Source organism: Alligator sinensis, unplaced genomic scaffold (assembly GCF_000455745.1).
Source record: "Alligator sinensis unplaced genomic scaffold, ASM45574v1 scaffold2317_1, whole genome shotgun sequence".
In the NCBI taxonomy this organism is placed as follows: Eukaryota; Metazoa; Chordata; order Crocodylia; family Alligatoridae; genus Alligator; species Alligator sinensis.
The window spans coordinates 7,279-11,754 of record NW_005844222.1 but is presented as its reverse complement, the minus strand read 5'-3'; the positions used below and the strand labels follow the sequence as shown (position 1 = coordinate 11,754).

Sequence of the window (4,476 nt, the reverse complement as noted above, 5' to 3'; positions counted from 1 at the left end):
ATTGCACTCAGTGTTCTCGCTTTCCTTTTTTGGGGGGACGTACAGGATGTCTAATACGATATGTGTAATATGTGTTTGTAGCCAATACTCAGGGATGTTGTATATACTGTGTACAAATGAGATGACGTGCAATATGATATCAATTCCAATGTTTTGTATGATGTTATTTGAAATCTTGTGCGTGGGTTGGCCGGGGGGCGGTGCTGGGGCCCGGCCTGGATCAAGCATACTTACCTGGCAGGGGAGACACCATGATCACTCAGGTGGTTTTCCCAGGGTGAGGCTCGCCCCTTGCACTCCGGGCGTGCTGACCCCTGCGATTTCCCCAAATGCGGGAAACTCGACTGCATAATTTGTGGTAGTGGGGGACTGCGTTCGCGCTCTCCCCTGGCAACGCGGTGCAAAGACAGACTGGAGAGAGGGGCTGGGAGCTGTGTCCGGGACTGCGCTCCTTAGACTTGCCTGTTGCAGCGGGCAGCGCTACGGGTGCCTGCGCCGGGACCTGCTAGGCGGCGGAGGGGCTGGACGCGGGGGTGCAGCGTCTGCTGAATGTCTCCAGCTCTTCGCAGATTCAGGAAGCAGCGATTGAACCACAGTGGTCACTGGACAGGTTGTTAGAGGTAGTTTTATACTTGTAGCTTTTATATATAGACAGATAGAAATGTTTTTGCAACAAACCAGAAAACCCATGACTGAGAAGGATCGACGGTTGCCACACCAGGAACATGCGAGCGTGGCGATGCACGCTCCAGTACCAGCGGGAGAGGGGACAGAGCGTGGCCATGCTGAACCTCGACTGGGAGAAGACCTATGACCGGGTATCCCATCACTTCCTACTGGGGACCCTGGAAAAGATGGGAATCCCCGCAACCTTTGTCACCTGGATAAAGGCACTGTGCACCAGCGCGAGCAGCAGGGTCCTGGTGAAGGGGTCCCTGACAGCCCTGATTGCGGTGGAGCCGGGCGTCAGGCAGGGCTGCCCACTCTCCCCGATCCTGTGTGTTTGTGCAGTGGAAGCACCAGCGCGACGACTCAGGCAGGACCCGGGGATCAGCGGCGTGCAGATCCCCAGAGCAAGTTGGAGGAGACGAAGTCCTCGCGTATATGGACGACCTGAATGTCATATGCAGGGAGAAGGGGTCAGTGGAAAGAGCGCTACAACACACCCAGGTATGGGGCCAAGCTCAATGTGAGCAAAAGCACCTGCCTAGTCCTGGGTAAGCTCGGGGACCTGTCGCCCCTGGGAGTTTCTATCCCCCAGGAGGGGGTAAAGATCCTCGGGGTGGAGTTTGACACAGAGCTGATGGGGCAGAGGGCCTGGGACAAGACAGAGGGCAAGGTCAGACAGAGAACAGGGCTACAGCAGTCATGCTGCCTGCCAACGGGGTGGCACCGATGAAGGCGATGCTTCTGCCGTTACTTCTACACACTGCCCTGGTCCTTCCACCCTCCGAGCGAGCCGTTCACAGAATCCAAAGAGCCGTGCGTGTTTCCTTCTGGAGCTCCCCGTGGGAGAAAGTGGCGAGAACCGGACCCCCTCTGTGGCACTTGACCGACAGCGGCTTCAACCAGTTCATCTGCTTGAGGTCTGCCCTGCGCAAGGCCAGGAACCTGCTCCCGCACGGGCACTCGGACCCCACAGTGCAGGACTCTATTGAAGTGGGGCTGAGTGCAATGTACTGGTAACGTGTCAAAGTGTGCTGTGGTCTGCCAAGTGAACTGGTGGTCACTCGACGGGTTGTTAGAGGTACAGGTATATATAGGTATAGTTTTATATAATTATATATATATAATTGTTTTTTAGACAAAAAAGGTTGTATTCCCAGGATGAGGAGGCTATTAACATGGTTTTTGCCATGACACGCTAGTGCGTGGTGTTATTAGGCTAATGCACGGTAAACATCTTGTGTAATGCACCCGCCCCCCCACAGCAACCTTACTCCTCCAATGCAGACCAATCAGCATCTTGTAACCTCTGCTGCTTGAGATCTGAAAGAAAACAACTCTCCAGTCTGTCTTTGCACCGCGTTGCCAGGGGAGAGCGCGAACGCAGTCCCCCACTACCACAAATTATGCAGTCGAGTTTCCCGCATTTGGGGAAATCGCAGGGGTCAGCACGCCCGGAGTGCAAGGGGCGAGCCTCACCCTGGGAAAACCACCTGAGTGATCATGGTGTCTCCCCTGCCAGGTAAGTATGCTTGATCCAGGCCGGGCCCCAGCACCGCCCCCCGGCCAACCCACGCACAAGTCCGGGCCAGTGCATGCAACCCTCCCTGCACTGCGGCCTGCTCCTTCCCCACGGGGCAGGGCTCCTCCCTCCACCTCCCCTACGCCCCCACCCTGTGCCAGGCCCCCCACAACCGTGCTCAGTGCCCTGTTCCCGAAAGGCCCTGCGCGCCCTCCCTGTCCCACCCCTTCCCTTCCAGATCTGCATACGACCGCCCCCTCTGCCTGCGTCATCAGCATCGCTCTGCCCACCCAACTCCAGCCGTGGGTGTCCCCCGCGCTCTCCCCAGGCCAGGGCTGTGGGGAGCTTCCTGCCGGGCCCTGGTCCTGCACTGCCCCCGGGGAGAGGGGCTCAGGGCCCAGCAGAGCAGGGGGCCAGGGCAGCAGTCCCGGGTGCAGACTCTCCCCGGGGAGGTTGGGAGCAAAGTCTCCCAACTGCTGGTCCTGAGCCGGGCTGCCGCGTCGCTGCACGCAGCAGTGCTGCCCCGGGGCCGGGGGTCTCAGCGTTGGGGTTGGGGAAGGGGCTGTTGGAAGGATCTCAGCCCTGGTCTCTGAGCAGCGAGCGGCCCCGCTCCATGTGAGCCAGCGGGTCGGTTCAGCGGGTCTCCACCGCGTAATGTATGTCCCGCGCACCCTCCAGCACTTTTCTGACCTGAGCGGCACCCTGGCAAGAACCACTAGCTGAAGACGTCCAGCATTTGGCCACAGGAGTCTCACAGGACTTTATCCTGAGTCCAGCTCAGGGGGTCTCCAGGGGCCGGCCCCCCCCCCCCCCCAATCACTGCTGAACACAGTGGCACATTCAGTGCCAAAGCACCAAAGTTTGGTGCCCAGCGCAAAGCCCGCAGCAGCAGCCCGCCCTCACCCCGTGCACAGATCCTGAGGGGGGGGAACCCCTCCCCACCCCTCCCAGAGCCACCCCTCCCCCATCTCCAGACCCTCCCAAATGAGCCACTTGCGACTCCGTCCCGCGTCCCGACCCGGCTGGGCAGCACCTGTTGGCACCCGGCGCGACCGCCCTGCTGGCACTGGGCACGCTGGGATTCATTCATGGGCTAAGATCAAGTCTATTCACTTGGTCTAATTGTAACCCTTCTGCTGAGCATCTGTCATCGTCAGCAACAAGGGCTGGGTTCAGTTTTAGGGTACTAAATATATTTCCCTTCAGCTTGAGCTGGCACCCAGACCGCCTGGGAAACGCTAAATGAATCACTACAGTGTCCTATAAATCCAGCAACCCTTCCCTGGCAAGCAGTCTGGACACAACCCCTGATTTATTACAGAGGCAAACACCAGAACACAAGATACGGTCTAGCCGAACAACCCCTGCCCTGGAGCAAGGTAGACCCTGCATGACCCCTACCCCTACTGGGGAGCTTCCACCCCAGGCTTGCCAGGCTGAGATGGGCGAGTCTCCACCCAAAAGAGGCCGGTCCATGGGGATTTGGGTGCATCGTCTCCCTTGCCATCGCCGGTTCCCTCTGTGTTGTGAAGGGCCCTTCGGAGAGTGGATGCGACTCCCTGGCTGCTGGGGAACGCCAATCTCTGCGCTGGCCACGGACGCCTGGCCACGGATGGGACGGGATGGGAGATGGGCCACGCATGCACCAGCCACGGCCTCCTGCACCCACGGGGGCCACAGCGGTGCCACAAACTCACTGTAAACTCTGAGACATCCCCCGCCTCCCCCCAGGGCAGCCCCGGCAGCTCGCACTGGGGCACGGGGCCAGCCCAGGCCTGGGAGCTCAGGGCCAGACGCACACCCCAGCCCCGAGTGCGAGGACAGTCCAAGGCGCAGCAGGACCCGGCACCCAGGGCAGGGATGGGCAGGGGAGCCCCGCTGGGCCCTGCCTGGAGCCAGCAGAGCTCATGCAGCTTCAAGGACCATGCACTGGTGGGGCAGGCCCTGCTGCCCCAGATCGGCATGGAGGGAACAACAGGGAGCTCAGGGCCAGACGCACACCCCAGCCCCGAGTGCGAGGACAGTCCAAGGCGCAGCAGGACCCGGCACCCAGGGCAGGGATGGGCAGGGGAGCCCCGCTGGGCCCTGCCTGGAGCCAGCAGAGCTCATGCAGCTTCAAGGACCATGCACTGGTGGGGCAGGCCCTGCTGCCCCAGATCGGCATGGAGGGAACAACACGGCTCTGGGGAAGGACGCCCAGGCCCCCTGACCACGAGGAAAGGGAGCTGACTGCAGTTGCACCTCGGCAAGGCTTGGACGCCCTCACGCGGGACGGGCTGCAAGGGGGG

General features: G+C 60.7%; 2 non-coding genes across 2 annotated transcripts; one reads left to right on the top strand and one right to left on the bottom strand.

Moving 5' to 3' along the window:
• The first annotated feature begins 226 nt into the window (after positions 1–226).
• On the top strand, positions 227–390 carry LOC112549064. The gene has a single exon (XR_003092458.1). It is a non-coding gene; the product is annotated as a U1 spliceosomal RNA (small nuclear RNA).
• A 1,642-nt stretch (positions 391–2,032) lies between these two features.
• LOC112549063 lies at positions 2,033–2,196 on the bottom strand. The gene has a single exon (XR_003092457.1). It is a non-coding gene; the product is annotated as a U1 spliceosomal RNA (small nuclear RNA).
• Between the last annotated feature and the right edge of the window lie 2,280 nt (positions 2,197–4,476).